This window comes from Vulpes lagopus, chromosome 9 (genome assembly GCF_018345385.1).
Source record: "Vulpes lagopus strain Blue_001 chromosome 9, ASM1834538v1, whole genome shotgun sequence".
In the NCBI taxonomy this organism is placed as follows: Eukaryota; Metazoa; Chordata; class Mammalia; order Carnivora; family Canidae; genus Vulpes; species Vulpes lagopus.
Window position 1 is genome coordinate 47,910,577 of NC_054832.1, and position 17,648 is coordinate 47,928,224.

Below are 17,648 nucleotides of genomic sequence, written 5' to 3' on the forward strand. Positions count from 1 at the left end.
ATTTTTTAAAAATATTTTATTTATTTATTTGACAGAAACAGTGAACATAAGCAGAGGGAGTAGCAGGCAAAAGGAGAGGGAGAAGAGGCTCCCCGCTGAGCAGTGACCTTCCCCCTCAACACCTGATATTCAATCCCAGATCCTGGGATCAGGACCTGAGCCAAAGATTGACATGTAACCAACTGAGCCATCCAGATCATGTTTATAGGCCTTGAACATGTTTATAATGACTCTGATCATTCTTGTCTGCTAATTCCATCATTTATATTACTTTACAGGCTTATTTCTATTGACAGAGTATTTTTCCGGTGTGAGAAATATGTTTATGCTTTTTTGCATGTCTAGTAATTTTTTTTTTTTTGTCTAGTAATTTTTTTATTGCATGCTGGACATTGTCAGTGTGGGCTTGCTGAGTACTGGTTTGTTTGTTTTTTAAGAATGCTAACCTTCGAAACTTAGTCATACTAGCTAAATTACTTGATAATCAGCTAGATTCTTTTGAGTTTTGTTTTTAAGCCTTTTTTTTTTGTCTGTGAGCTGATTTAGAGTAGATTGTACCCTGGATATTCAATAAGGCTCATAGAATCTGGCTGGTCAGACTCAAATATCTCCAAGCTGTTTGTGAACTTTGAAAATTATTCACTTTATAGCTTGCTGGTCCTTTTTTTGTCCAGCCTTGAAGAGTTTCACCTTATGCATGTGTTGATTGTATTCAATAGCAGTTTCAAGGAGTCCACTAGACAGGATTCAATATCTTTTCTTCATGCTGCTTTCTTCTCTTCAGTGCTCCACTCCACAAACTCCAGTAATCTTCCCAAACTGTATTTTCTGTCTCTTCAACTCAGGGGTTAAATTCACCTAAAATTCATTCAATCTTTCTCTACCACCACCCCTGAAGCAGTACAATTCCTAAGCATAAGATGTTCAGTCTAGAGTAACATTCTGGGACCCCAGAAGTTCCATCCATGTTAGTTTTTGGTCCTCCAAGACTAGTAGAATAATCTCATAAGGTGGAGTGAGCTTGGTACTCAGTCTACTGGGGCCATGAAGACTCCAATGCCTTCACTTTTGATGAAGTGGTCACACTGGTCATTTCAACAGTGTGATTTACACACTCTTAAATCTTTTTATAATCCAGAACATGAATATTAGGTCAGTCTCACACAAGCATACATTTCCATGTATGCGTGCATACACATACAAGCACATGTATGCACACATGTACTCATCAAGGACAAAATTTATGATCAAAGACTATAAATAAACAACTAAAGCATTAATTTAGTAATAGTGATTAACAATTTTTGAGAATTTATTATGAGCCAGGAACTGTAAAAACAAATACAAAAAATAAAAAACAGTTTATCTGTTTTAAATGCATTATCTCATTTTCCTCTTATGAAGTATGAACCTTAGAGAATTCGGATAATTTGTACAAAGTCTTACATCCAGTAACAGATGAAATCAAACTTGAGTACAGGCAGTCTAGTGCTAGAGGAGGAGTTGGTAACCTATGGGCTACAAACTGGCACCCATTCTTTTGTAAGTAAAATTCTATATCACGACAGGAAGCACATGCTCATTCGCTTTTTGTATTGTCTCTGGCTACTTTTGAGCTACAATAGCAGAGTTGAGTAGTTGCAACATAGACTGTATGGCATAGAAAGCCTAAACTATTTATTAAGTAGCCCTCTGCAGAATAAGTTTTCTGACCCTAGTTTTAAAACACAAATAAATTACTCCATAATTTCAAGGACGTCTACCTTGCTATTTTAAGGTAGTTTTTCATGTCATTTTGCTGACCATGTAAAGTCTCTTCATTCATTTTCTCTGCCTTCAAAGTATATTTTTCAGTATACCAAAAAATAGCCCATCACTAAGATGTATGCCCCTCACTTTAAAAATGGCTGTCTCCATTGTTTAGAATGAAAAGTTTTTAAGAGCAGATGTTCTGTCTACTATGTTCATTACTGTATCCCAGTGTCTAAGACAGGGCCTAGCATAGAGTAGGTCCTAAGCTGTATAACTCTTAATGATAATACCTTGACTATACAAGTTATTATCTGATTAGGTAAGACTTTATCCCTCTCTAGCTAAACCTATAATAAAAGACGGGTTCTTTCCTTCATTTATGCTTTCTTTTCCCACTGATTCATAATGCCATCTTTAAAAATTATTATTATTAGCACAGGCTGAATTACTACGTGTACTTGTTAACCCAGTTGTCAGTTAAGGTTGGCCTACCCTTTGATATTTAAATAAAGTTGGCTCCAACCCCTTAGTCAGCATTCTATGAGAAGTCCATCTCCCTCTTACAAATTATCTGAATCTCCAAGAGACTATATCCACATGATTTCTTCTGGCTTTGTGAATCAACTTCTATTTAACTTCTGCTTTTACACACAACTCATCTCACATGGCTGGCCACTTCTCTGCTTCACACTAGACATGAATTTCAAGATTATTTTTCTTGGATTCCTTCTCACTACCCCCACCCCCTCAAAAAAGAAAAGCTCACTCAAGAAAGTTATTCTCTGTGTGTAGCATTCTTCATTGACAGTTAGAGGGAGACAAAGGGGATTTTCATGCAGCAATGCAAACAATTTAAAATTATCTTAAGAATCACAAAATTAAAAAAAAGAATCACAAAATTCTTCTACTGACACTAATATTACACTATATGTTAACTAACTGGAATTTAAATAAAAACTTAAAAAAGAAAAATTAAATAAATAAAATTGATCTTAAAAACTCCCTGCTGTCAAAAAGCCTTCAGCCAATCTACAGCCAGGAATTTCTCACTGGTCACCTCTCTCCACAAGCATGTGATTTTTCCTCTGTTCACTCTCTTTTCATACAAATTTTTCATTTTGGGGCAGAGTAGTTTATCTGTCTCTCTGTTACATTATCTTCTTCCGGCCTAGGTCACTAGGCTCTCGCCTTTTACTGTGTGCAATATATTGAGATATCTTTCTCAAAAAAAGGATTTCTTTCCCAAGAGAAATTCTAGTATGAAATGTTAAAATTAGTTTTTTTTATTCCATTAAATGATAATCTATTTCTGGACCATCTTCTCTTCCTTTTATCTATCTTTCTATTTTTGCAGCCATTAGTATCATACTTTTAATTACTATACCTATGATATATAGCTTAACACCCATGAGCAGTATTAATATATCAAAAGTTTTTTTCTAAAATTTTATTTATTTATTCATGAGAGACACACACACACACACACACACACACACACAGAGAGAGAGAGAGGCAGAGACACAGGCAGAGGGAGAAATAGGCTCCCTGCAAGGAGCCCGATGTGGGACTCGATCCCAGGTCACGGGATCAGGACCTGAGCCGAAGGCAGACACTCAACTGCTGAGCCATCCAGGTGTCCCCCAAATGTTTAACAACTGATAAAGCATAAGCATGAACCAAATGAACTGAACAATCATAACAAAGGCCTGACACAGGTCATAGGTTATAACCATAGAGCGTATGTAGAGTCTGCCTTTAAGGGAAATATTCTTCATTATTCTGCCTTTTCAAAATTTCTAGTTTTTTTCCTCACATGATTTTTATGTTATATTTGTCATTTTGTCTAATTAATAAAACACCCATCGGGATTGCAGTTGGGATTGCACTAAACTTATGGATTAATTTGAAAACAACAACAAAATATTCTCCTGATCTCTGGGACAGGGAGAGGGGCTGAAGGTTGAATCAACTGCCAATGACCAATAATTTAATCAGTCATGTCTACATAATGAAGCCCAAGGAACAAGGATTGGAGAACTTCTGGGTTGTTGAACACATGAAGACTTGGAGAGAGTGGCACACCTGAAGAGGGCATGGAAGCTCCACGCCCCTTCCCGTATACCTTGCCCTATGCATCTCTTCCATTTGGCAATTCATGAGATATATTCTTTTATAATAAACTGGTAAAATGTTTTTCAAAGTTCTGTGAGCCATTCTAGCATATTTATCGAACCCAAAGAGGAAATCACGGGAACCTCCAATCTCTAGCCAGTAGGTTAGAAAAATAGGTGACAACCTGGACCTGTGACTGACACCTATAGAGAAATAGGGGGCAGTCTTATATGACTCATCTCATAATCTATGGGATCTGATGCTATCTCCAGGTAGATAACTACAGAATTGAGTTAAATTGTCAGATATCCTGTCAGTGTCCCCTGAGAATTGGAGAATTGCTTAGTGTTGAAAATAAAACACACACTAGAATTTTATAAACAGGTTTCCTTGTAGTGATATATCTTTGCATTACTGGATTCATCTTTTCTCGTTTGTAGTGTTTTTATATTAAACAGTGTACTGAGAGCTCTTGACATTAGGCTACCTTCCTTTGAGAGGCCACAAAGTGCATGAAATATGGATAGCCTCAACTGAGGGATTCATTTTTACCCAAAAACACTGACACTGGACAATAGCTGAGCAGAACAATGATGGATTCTGGAGCCAAAGATATTCATTTAAAAATTAGCCTGTAGCTTAAGACATGGCCTGGAATAAAGGATTTGCCAACACCCTCCTGAAAGATGATGGCAGTATTAGACACTCAGAGAGATACAGGTAACAGAATGACATGGAAACAGAGTCTTTATGGGAAAAAATAGTAACAGAAGTCAAGAGGTAAAAGTAAAAAACAGGTAGTGGGAAATGGCAGTGAGATCAGAACAGTCACTGGAAGCAGGGATGAGTTCAGCCATATGGGAGAGAACCTATCTGGCTATAATATTTCGTGTGTGTGTGTGTGTGTGTGCATATATGCACATGCACACTATTTTTGTAGATTACATATTTTTCTGTTACATCCTATTTCTTTCTTTAGTGGACCTTCATTATTATCTGTCTTAACGGTTTTACTTTGCTGGATTTCACAAAATCACTTGTAATTTATAGTTGCTATTATTGCATAGTTTTCCTTTACCCTTATATTTGATGAGACTATATCATATGGAGAATATATTTTTACCAATCTCTAGCTTTGTGAAACTGAATACCAAATTTCAAATAAAATTCAAAACTTTAAACCAATGTAGTATATTTCTTAGGGAACTTTACTTCCTAAACTATCCAGAATTCATTACATGGAAATGTCATGCAATTTTTCTTGCACAGGTTTTTAAAATTTAGGATCATGGTAGATTTCAGGGATCCAGGTTGATTGTGTTAATGACCCCACTTAATGACTTCTTTGAATCCACCATATTTTTCCTATGACTTTAAAGTTCCATCTCACTCTGACTCTATGCTTGGGCATGTGACTTGTTTTGGTCAATAGGATGTTAGCTAACATGATACAAACCTAGACTTTATAGAAAGGGGTATATGCTTTTCTGTTGCCTTCTTGTATGATTGGGTCTACTCACTATTCCCCTGTGCTATGCCATGAGAACATGTCCAGCTGGCCTGCAGGAAGGTTGTGGTAGACATGTGGAACAGGGTTAAGTTGTTTCAGACATCTGAGTTAGGGCCATCCTGGTTCAGCCAGTTGCCAGCCAGCCCTCAGATACATAAGGAAATCCAGATGAGATCAGAAGAAGCTTCCAGATAAACCTCTCCAATGTCAACAACCTGTAGTGAACTAGATAAATGTTTATTATAAGATGATGGTTTTGGATGGCTTGGTATGAAACATTATTGTGGCAACAAATAATACAGAGATACCAACATATTAATTAACCAATGAGGGGACCTGAGGTACCTCTATGTACCTGAGGTACCAAGTCAGAGATAATATTCACAGATGGTGGATATTTTCATGTATTCATAGCTCTTTTTGTATTCTAATCTTCTGTCTCTGGAAAAACTCATTTATTACCCCAGGACAGGTAATGGTACAGAGAATGTTCCCCTGTAGCACTTCAGCAGCATTTTAGACACTAGACTTGCCAAAAAAGAAGTGTAACTTTGCTTATTATGCAGCCTTTTGGTACTTGAAGTGTTAAGAAGATAAATGGAATTTATGTGATCAGGATGGTAAAGATACATTACATTCTCTGCCTCAAATTCTCATGTGGGCTTAGGTTGCTGGTGAAAAGTGAGAATGTAATCAGGTGTGTGAATGCTTGTAGCTATGATTTTTCCTGATGACTAGTAGATTGTAGAATGTCTTTTAAAGACATCTTGGAAACACACTCTGTCAGGTGAAGTCCTATTAGATACATTAGATAGATGCAAGTTTCTAAATAGAAAATAGGAGTTTCAGCTCTAGTTAACAAACATTTATTGATCATTTATTATGTACTAGCCATCATAAATACAAAACCAGTGAAAACTAGCCTCTGCCCTAGAAACACTTAGAGTTCGGAAAAGAGACAGACAAATCATGACAGACAAATAAATGCTGTTGTAAGTACAATGAAGGGTCATGCACACAAAGATGGTTGAGGGGGTATCAGGTGGTGGGTAGGGGCTGTATTTGACTAAGAAATTTAAAGGATAAGTGGGAAAGAGTTCCAGCAAGAGCAAAGCATGAACAATGATCTGGAGTGTAGAACAGCATCAGTTATAGAGGAAATCACAGAATATAATATGGGCCTGAAGTTACATATATGTAACCAAAATACATATGTATGCCAAAATAATTCAAAGACTTCTTAGATATTTCCCTGTGTTATCAAGTATGCAATTATTTTTAGTAATAGAGATTTTTGTTTTATTTTACATATTGGAAAAATGATCTTTGTGCCTTTTAGTACCTTCCACCTATCTGTAAATTCCATATGGACAGAGCACAAATTTATCTTACTCCTCTGCATTGCAGCACCTAGTACAGTGCCTGACATTTCACATACATTCAGTAAATATTTCTTGTACAAATTACTGAATTTTTGAACCTGTCAGCCTTTGCCAAAATTCAACAGAAATTTATGTTTTAAATTGCTCTTTTTAATTTACTCATAGAGTAATTTTCTTGAATAATTTGTCTTTCCTAGTTATCTTCAATAAAAGCTTAATCTTCTGTTTTATAACTCTCCCTATTTTTGGATTTTAAAATATATGCAACCATTAGTATTGTTTTTCTCCCTATATACTCATCTATGTATTCATCCAAGATACACTTATTGAATACTTGATTATGTGCCAGCATTGTGCTCCACCCCAGGGTAGAGTAGTAACAAGTCAGACTTGGTCTGAGCCTCAGTGGAACTTATTTTCCAGTATAAGGAAAACAGACCAGTATTACATAAATAATTTACAAGCACACTGGATATTACGTACAAAATTGAATAGTTTTAGGAGAGTGTTTATTTATTTATTTTTTAAAAAATTTTTATTTATTTATTCATGAGAGATACAGAGAGAGAGAAGCAGGCTCCATGCAGGGAGCCCGACGCGGGACTCAATCCTGAGTCTCCAGGATCATGCCCTGGGCTGAAGACAGGCGCCAAACCACTGAGCAACCCAGGTGTCCCTAGGAGAGTGTTTAACAGCTTCTTTTAGCTTTTATTCAATATGGATTACTGATGATTATATGTAATGATAATACAGCATGTTTACTCTATCATATTTTTAGTTTGTGGTCTCTACTTTCTGTTTTGCTATGCCACAGTTATAATTACTATGTGGTACATAGAAAATACACTATAAACATCACTTGATTGAATGAATGAAAGAATAAATGAGTTTTATTACAGCTCAGATCCATAGTTTATTGGCTTAATTTCTGTGCAAAATGAGGTTATTAGTCAAATCTATTGAGTTATCTGATTTTAGTCAACAAATATTCATTAAAAAGTTCATGTAAGTCATGTGGCAGAGGTGGGGGATTGGAAGAAGAATAAAAAGTTTCCTGTCCTTACAGAAATTGCAATTCAGACAAACAAGACGATAGCACATGAGAAGCTAATCATTTAGCACAAGAAAACATATGTATCATATATCTTTCAGACAAAGTACTATGCTTGGTAATGTGAAGAATACTATGACTCCCAGTTACTTATAATTTAGCTGAGGAGACAAGACAAATATATTTACAATGAAAATAATGCCAAACAAAAAATGATACATTCTGGTGCTCAAGGTAATGAATCTCAGTACTGTAGTGGATGGAAATCTTTCAAAGGGTTGGCATGTTTTCTCTCAGCCAAACGTAGAACAGTTACGCCAAACTGAGGTGTGTGAACTTCAGAGGAGCACCAGGCAATCCATTGTAGTTTGAGAAGAAAATGTTAAAACTTCTACTTATTTAAAAAGAAACTAGTCCTTAGTAACCTTTAACAAAAAAGATTGACAACAGGCCATCATAGTCTGTAGCCTGTAGATGTCTGATGTTAGGATTTAACATGGTATCACATGGGAGGAAAGGAGTGGGAATTGCATTTCCCAGAACAAGAGGCACCTCCTTCCATTTCTTTTTCATGAGGCATAGTGGGTGATCTGGGCTGCTTTAAGTTCTAACTAAACTAACCTTCATGAAATAGACAAATGACTCAAAAATCCTCCAAAGGAACAGCAGATAAAATTAATAATACAAGCACAATTGGACTCAAAAGAAAATCTTAGCTGTGACGCTTTTCTTTGTGAAAATGCTTTTTGGCAATTACAGTATTAAACAAGATTTATTCAGATATAACCAAAAGTTCCTTCCTCTCAGATTCAAAGTTATGGTGAAACTGTTTGAAGTGCGGATTTTTTGTGTTGTTATTGTTAATGAAGATCCTCATGTCATATACTGTGCCTTGAGATAGCTCACAATTAGCAAGACATTAAAAAACTAAGCATCCAAAACATAAAGATGATCTTTTGCAATTTTTTCAGAAGTCTTCAAAGTCAAGTGTTACTCAATCTGGCACTTAGTGAAACGTCACTAAACTTAATAACAAATGTTTAGAAGTTTATTTATTACAAAAGACCTCTTGGGCTTTCCACATCATGCAGGGAGGGGTCCATATAGCATTGTCTTAAAGAGAATCTTTCACAATATCTGGAGCACTTGATGGCTGCAAACGAAGGAGGAGGATGTCCTCAAATTCCTTGCAGCAGGAACCTACTTAGTTGGCACCAACCTTGATTTCCAAATGAAACAGTACGTCTACAAAAGGAAATGTGATGGCATCTGTATCATAAATCTGAAGAGAACCTGGGAGAAGCTTCTGCTGGCAGCTTATACCATTGCTGCCATTGAAAACCTGGCTCATGTCAATGTCATATCCCTGGCCAGTGAGCTGTGCTGAAGTGTGCTGCTGCTACTAGAGCCACTGCTGTTGCTGGCTGCCCCACTCCTGGAGACTTCACTAACCAGACCCAGGCAGCCTTCTGGGAACTGAGACTTCTGGTGGCTACTGATCCCAGCACCAACTCCAGCCTCTCACAGAGGCATGTTATGTCAACCCACCTACCATCACTCTGTGTGACACAGATGCTCCTCTGCACCATGTGGACATTGACATCCCTTGCAACAAAAGGGAGCTCACTCAGTGAGTCTGATGTGATTGAATGCTGGCCTGGGAGGCTCTGCGAATGCAGAGGCACTGCATTCCCCTGAACATCCGTGGGAAGTTACCACTGCTGTCAACTTCTACAGAGAGCCCGAAGAAATGAAAAGGAAGAGCAGGCTGCTGCCCAAAAGGCTGTGACCAAGGAGGAGTTTCAGGGTGAGTGGACTGCTCCAGCTCCTGAGGTCACCGCTACTCAACCTGGAGTCACAGACTGTCGTGAAGGGGTGCAGGTGCCCTCTGTGGCTATTCAGCAGTTCCCTACCGAAGACTGGAGCGTGCTCAGACTGGTCTGCAGCTCCCACTGCTCAGGCCACTGAATGGGCAGCAACAACCACTGAGTGGTCTTAAGCTGCTCTTCCACAAAGACAAACAAAATGGAGATAAGTTTGATGGAGAAGAAACAATTTCTAGGGAAAAAATGGGAGGAGCACTTAGAAAACTGTTTTTCCTTCCAGAGTGTATAAGGCTGAAATAATTCATAAAGCAATAAGCCAGCAAACTAACATCTTTTTTTTTTTTTTTTGGTCACCAGTGTTGGAAAAATACATAGAAAGCATTGTTGAAGCTGAAGACTTTGAGAAACAGGTAAGACAAATTATGTAGCATTAGAACTCATGGAGTGGTGGAATAGTGTGGCTATGTCAGCATTTCTATTGTGTCTCAGATTGTATTTTCTCGATTGTATTTCAGAAAGAAAATTCATGATCAAATCACAATTTTGTGCCTCAAAAAGGAGAATTTGGGCAGCCCGGGTGGCTCAGCGGTTTAGCGCCTCCCTCAGCTTAGGACCTGATCCTGGAGACCCTGGATCAAGTCCCACGTCAGGCTCCCTGCATGGAGTCTGCTTCTCCCTCTGCCTGTGTCTCTGCCTCTCTTTCTCTCTCTGTGCCTCTCATTAATAAATAAATAAATAAAATCTTTTTTAAAAAAGAAGAATTTATTGTACACCTGAAACTAATGTTATACAGTATGCTAACTGACTAGAAATTAAAGAAAAGCTTTAAAGAAATAATTTACTGAAAAAGGTAAATTCTCAGCAATAAGAAAATCTTTACTGAATTTCTTTTTAAAATGTTTCATGGGAGATATATGTTATGATGGACCTGATATTTTGCCTGCAAGTGAAAATTCAAAAATATTCTAGGTAATGTTTTTATATTCATAGACAACTTTTCTTTCATTGCAGAAACTGAAGCCAGAAGTGCATCAACACTGGTTCTTAATTTCATAAAATCATGAGCCTTTAAAATATTGTCACATATTTACATGCCTTTGTAATGAAATAGAGAGTAATGATGATATTTGCTACCACAGAGAATTTTACTGGTCATTTCTTTGAAAAATACTTAAAGCTGCTGTTGAATTTAAAGATAAATTAAGCTCTTTATTTACAAAAAGATAAGTGTTTAAAATTTGCTAACCTTTCCACTGATGACAAATGACTTATCAATAAAGTGCTACTTAGCAAATATTTAAAAACAAGCATGCTTATTCTTTAGGAATTATCAAAGTAAAGCAAACTTTTTTCACAGTAAATCAGAAAGTAAACAATTTTAGGGAAATGGTATTATGGAAAAGGTATTTGAAAAACAAGTGTTTGAAAATATTTTTATTAATATGTTATATTGTGGCTGAAGAATGATACAAGGTTTTCTAATTTACCAAAGTCAAGTCTTAAAGGTTCAATGGTGGGTGCCTGTGTGGCTTAGTCAATTAAGCAAGTGACTGCCTTCAGCTCAGCTCATGATCCCTGGGTACTGGGATCGAGTTCTGCATCAGGCTCCCTACTCTGCAGGGAGCCTGCTTCTCCCTCCTCTGACTGCCATTCTCCCTGTTTGTGCTCTCTCTCTCTGTCAAATAAATAAATAAAATCTTTTCTTTAAAAAATTTAGAAATCATTGGATTGATAAAAGGAATGTAAAGGGCTTTCTAGAGATTGTTAACCTGATGGAGTAAAATGATATAATTGGGAAAAAAACAGAAGCAATATAAAAAAATTTTAATACTTTAAAATAGAAAAAAAAAACTGAGAATAATTTAGTGTAGAGATCAGTAGTTTTACACACTTCAAAACCCTCTTATAATACTACTACGTTCATTCCAGTTCAACATTTGTTGGACACCTGGTGTGCTCTGCTTGGCCCTGGCAATGAAAAGATGAATAAGGTGGGGTGCTGTGCCCAGAGCCATCCACTGCCTAATGGGGAAATAGAACACGTGTCACCATATGAAGTAGTGGAATCATGTGAATAAACAGGTAATTTCCATAAAGTATTGTAAGCACTATACAAGTGGGTTGTGTGAATATCTAAGATGGTATCTAGGGAAGTCTGATGTGATAGGGCTAGAGAAGGCCTCCTGGTGGAGGTGGTGCCTGAACTAAGCTTTCTTAAGCATATATTAGAGAATAGAATAATTGAACCAATGAGGAATTTGAATAAATTAGAAAGTATTTATGATGTTGTTTCAGTTTGTTTCATGAGGCAGAAAAATCTGTAAGATAATTTATAAGGATTTCTGTCTTTATAAAGCATCTTAAAAGTTTTGATTCCTGAAGGTATAAACTTCAATTATCTGGAATATTCTTCAGACTACACTTGTGCCAAACTAATAATATACTTTCTTTTACTCTTCCTCATTCAATCAACAATTCTTGAATACCAACTCTATTTCAGGCACTGAGCTGCCCAAGAACACGCAGTCAAATAAGACAGGGTTTCTGCTTTGAAGGGACTTAAAGTAGCATTGCAGACACACTGTTGTAAAGCAATACATGTAGTTAGCATGAGGATTCCTGAAATAAAAATTGAAACGGTGTGCATGTTGCACTTGATCAAAAGAGAGACTGATGATCTTTGCCTGAAAGAAAAGAAACTGGGCTATCTCAGAAAAGGCTTTCAGATGAAATGATGGTTAACCTAGGTCTTTAAGAATTAGGGAGACTTTGCCAAAATGGTGGAAGGAAAGACATTCTAAGGAGATGAACCAGCATATGTAAGTGCAAGCAAGCCTGCCACCATTTTCCAGCTCCTTATAATTATTTTCTATTCACATTCTTGTTCACCATTGCTTCACAGCTTTTGGCTTAGCTAGACTAATTCTGCTAGATCAAGATTTACAAAACATCTATCTTTAGCATGTCTGTAATCTGATTTGCCTTTGGAAAGTAGAAACATTTAGAACTACATGCTCACTAACAATGGACAATTTAAGCATTCATATAAGTTGGAGACACAAGATTCTTTATGGTCATTGACCTGGAAAGTGTGGCCTCATTGGTAGTTGTGACTGAGGACTGGACTTTATAGTGTCACTGGACCTGTTGGCTAATCATTGCCTACCTCACCCTGCCCTCCATCTAAGAAAATCTCTCCCTGGACCACACCCATGGTTGCCATGTGTATAGTACAGGGTCTTAAGATACTTAACTCTAGGGTCTTACCACAGCTGACTGGACAGATAACTCAGAGAAAAACAAGCCAAAGCACAGTTGGGCCAATCAGATTCTCTTTTCTGAGGATCTGAGGGTAAGATGTTATGCTTTGAACACTTAGTGGTGAAGAGTCTTGAGGGGAAATAGCTGAATTCTAGGCCTGCTAGTTGGCAGAGAGGAACTACCCTTCAGTACCAAAAAATGTCAACTGTCTGAGAGGTAGACCTATGGGCACAGGTGGAGGAAGCACAAATAGCATGGGAATAACTTCCTGAGACTCATTAGGCTGGGGAGTGATCATTATACCAAAGAATCTGAGATACCCTGAAATGGCTATGTAGCTTTTGACTCCAAAAATATTTGTGTAGGGTGCTGAGAAAAACTTTCTAATAGACCAGGTGAAAGGGAGTTTATTTGAAGGCTCTGTGGGAATCTCATATAATCCAACTGTAGATAGTACTACTAGGCCTCATAACTGCTAGAAAACACGACTTCAGACAAGCTACCTTTCTTCTTTTTTCTCGCAGGCAGCACCATTTCTCTTCTCTGCATGTTTCTATCCATACCTACCTTTCTTTCTCCTTTAGGCAGCCAGGTTGATTTCAAAAGTCTCTTAGTTTCTGTTCCTGAGTAATTTCAGTTTAACATGAGCCTCTGCCCTGCCCTGGAGCCATTTTGGCACCGACCTGATGCTGCTGCTCCAGTAACCATTACTGCTTTCTAAGTCAGACTTTTCTGTCACTTAGTTTGAATTCTTGTGCCCATGGGTATACCTCTGAGACAGTTGACATTTTTGGTATTGATGGGTAGGGTTTTCCTCTGCAAATTAGCAATCTTGGTTTAGATATCCTAGTCAAGATCCTTTACTACCGAGTGTTCAAAGCATAACATCTTAACCTCAGTTGGCAAAATATCCTAGATAGTATAGATGTAAAAAGCACTGCTGGAGCGTTTGTGCAAATAGGCAAGTTGGCAAAAGTCTTGGTGCTGGCATGGGGAAAAGAATGACCAGGTTCTGCCAAGGATGTCATAATTGTGGGGCATGTCAGTAGCGTGTTTCATCCAAGTTACAACTAGACAGAGTTAGGCCCAAAATAGGATTAGTCAAGCTTGCCTTGTTGCTGAAAGAAAGCTGGATAGCCTAGGTAGTGCAGTAGAGAAAGGAGGTGAGGCTCAAGGTTAAATGGAATTTGATATCAACAACATTAAGGCAATCAAGAAAACTAAGCCAGCCATAAATCAGGGCATGCTTGGAGGGAGCAGTTATTTTAGTCAAAAGCATCTGCTGTAAGAGGCCTATAATTTCAGAGCAACTCAGAGCTATTGGACAGCAGTTGCTTCTGGATCATGAAGGGCCTTTTGTAGCCAGTATAGGTCTAGGACTAGTCAGGAGCTTTTAAAATTGTCCAATAGGGATGAATACCCTATCTTCTGCATATGCTTGGATTTTGAATGGTCCGTGATCCCCACAGAGACTCTAATTGCTCATACCCCAATGGAGCCAGTCTGGCACCTTGGAGGGGATTTTATTCTACTGATTGTCAAGGTCATTCCCTATTACATCACCCTAGTTTAGTTTCTTCATGGCACTTATCACCATCTGAAAATCCTGTTTATGTGCTTATTGTCCTGCCTCCCCCCAGGAAAATGTAAATTCCTTTAGAGCAGAGACATTAATCTGTTTTTTTCCCCATTGCTGTGTTCTTAGCACCTTGAACAATATTTGTTTGGCTCTTAGTATGTTCTCTGTAAATATTTGTTAAGTAAATAAACAAAAGTCCATGAACTCGGTGACATGGTCATGGTCTAAGGGCCTTGACAACAGTCCAAACCCTGGTGATCCTGGCAGTCCTTGTTTAAACTGTCTACATTTTAAATACACTTGAAAAACTTAACAGGGTGCCAACAACAGTCACTAACCTCCCACTCTCTCCACGCCCAAATTTTGTCCTCAACTCTGATTTTGCAAATTTTCTAAGAAGAAAAAAATGTGATATGCCGTTCTGGTAAGAATATGGATCTACATGTTTCTGTTGAACAAGCCCTTAGCCCCGAACATTTTCTCTTTTTCAGCTTGCTGCTGAGATGACTCCCTAGTACTTACTTCCCCCTTCCCCATTTTATCTCTTTCTTCTCAATAAAATAAAGTCCTCAGTTTTCATAGTCAATAAACAATCTTTCCATTGGGGAAGTGTAAGTGAGCATATTTTCAGGAAACAGCCGAAATTTCTCCACGTACTTTGCTTTTTTAAAAAGCAGCCACATGGCTCAATATGTGTATAGCACATATTTACTAATTAACAAACAGCCTCCTACTGAGTCAGCCTCCTTCCTCTCCCTATTTCCTTTTCCTTTCTTAGAAATTTTTTTGCATGAATACAGCTTGGCCCAGCAATTCTTGACATGTAGTGCAACTCTATTTATTAGAATGAACACTGTCCTCTTGAAATACACATTTCTTTAGATGGTGTAATAAAGTGAAAGTAGCATTCTGTTAATAAAGATAAGTTTTGTAGACACTGAGAGATCATCTACTTTATATGATGATCATGATGATGTGATCTCTTTCTTTGAAAGCAGGACGCTAGAGTAAATTTTATTATGTTGCAGAATGAAATAATCAGCTTTCAAATCCAGTAATGAAATTTTCATTAGTTATTAAATCAACTAACAGATATTTATTGAGCACCCCCTATATAAAATGATCTGAGCTGTAAAATCAACATACAAGGAAATGTGAATGTGTCCCAGACTTGGAAGATCTATTTGGTAAAATAGGCTGCTTATGCTACCTCATTGGCATCTCAAACTTAGTATGTCTGAAACCGAATCACTCGTATCCTTATTTGGACCTTTCTTGGTGTTCCTTACTTCAATAAGTGGTTCACAATCTAGTAGAAAAAATAGATAAAAATCAACATTTATGGAATGGAGCTAGGCACAAGATATATGTGTTTAAGAAGGAACGTTAGATGCAGCCAACTGCAATGGAACATAGAAGTCAGTATCCTTCATCAGAGGGGAATTTCCTTCGATCATTTAAAAATAGATAAAAGCATGCATCCCTGGTGATTCCTTTTACGTATATTTTTTCTTCTCTGCAGTTCTGTGTCTGTCTTAGGGGCTAATAGAGTTATCTGCTCCATAACATGGGTCATTCCTTTTGGTGCTTCTGCCTGAGAATTTAGTGTCTTTCTGATTCATGCATTTTCCTTACAAAACTGAATTGAACTGCCAGCTAAAAGGGCCAGCTGCTTTTATTGTTCACAAAGTTTAAAGTTCCTTTTTCTCTCACTATGATTGTATCAGTAATGACTACAGTAGCAACCATTTTGACTATCACATCAGTTTACTTGCTCTGACAAATAAATTATCTTTACTTTGCAAATCCCCTTTAGACTGAATAATTAGTGATAAGACTGTTAAAAACGAAGAATTAGTTTTAGGCTGTAATAGGCTTTATGATTTGTCCTCTGTTTGAAAAGACAACTTTAGTTCTATGATGTTGAAAGAATATACTCAGAACCTCAATATGGAGAATTACTTACGACCCAACCAATTGTAAAACATATAGTGATAATGTAGTCTAGGTCTAATTTTCCAGTATTGGTGTGTAGCATATATAAGCCCTATTCAATATAAGGTTTCTGTAATACAGTGCAAAATATTTTCTCATGAGAGGAGAGAAGGTTCCTGGAGCAGTTAGGCAAAGATCATTATGCATCTCTTGACAAGATTAGTTTTTATCTTTGTGGATCTATTCATGCATATGGGTGAGATTGAAAAAAAAATTAATGAATTGCCAATGAAATAGTATTCTGTAGTACTGAATAGTCAGTTTCAGATTTAACAGGTAATTAGTAGAATAGATAACTGCTCATGAAGATTAAGATCTCCTGTCCCCCAGATATCAACTCATCTCCTATCATTTTCAGTATTTTGTCTTCATTCTTTTGAGATTGGAAAGCTTTTTGGTATTAAAAGTCTTGGTAGATAGGGATGTTTGACAAGAAAAGAATAGGATCAATGGGTTTCTAATTATAGAAAAATAAATGTGCAAAAATCTAGAGGCTGAAAAAAGTATATTTGAGAAAAGTGATTTTATTAGGTGATGCCTTAAAGGTAATTTAATGGTTAATATTTGTTCTATGCTTGTTATATATCAGACATCACAAGAATAACTTTACATGAACTATCACGTTTATTCTTTATATAAATCCAAATTTTAAAAATGGTCCCCTTTCAAGGTGAAGAAAAATAATCTTAGAAATGTGTAGAGATAAAAAAAAAAAAAGAAAGAAAGAAATGCATGGAGGTTTGAGCCAACAAATCCTTTGGGCTTTGCCTTCAAAATATTTCCAGAATTGGACCACTTTTATCACATCTATCACCATTGTCTAAGCCATCTTCATGTTCCACCTGACCATTGCAATAGCTTTCAAACTGGTCTCCCTGCTTCTATTTTTGCTGTTTTATAATCCATTCTTCACATTGCATTCAGAAAAATAGTTTTTAAATTGATACAAGGTCAAGTCACACTTTTGCTCAAAATTCTCCAAAGATTTTCCATCTAAAATAAAATCTAAACTTTTCACCAAAGCCTACAAGGCACTACATGGTTCCATGCTTTAGAGTTGCCCCCATATTACAAAAACACAAAAACAGATTTTTTTAAAGGATACACAGGTAATCTTTATCACTTGGGAGCCATTTCTCAGCACCTGCCAACACAGCCCCATCCTAAACATCCATTCTTG

General features: G+C 37.1%; 1 long non-coding RNA gene across 1 annotated transcript; it reads left to right on the forward strand.

Annotated features, from left to right (window-relative positions):
- The first annotated feature begins 9,408 nt into the window (after positions 1-9,408).
- On the forward strand, positions 9,409-10,282 carry LOC121498654. Its single transcript, XR_005989851.1, has 3 exons — positions 9,409-9,614; positions 9,991-10,043; positions 10,149-10,282. It is a non-coding gene; the product is annotated as an uncharacterized LOC121498654 (long non-coding RNA).
- Positions 10,283-17,648: the final 7,366 nt, after the last annotated feature.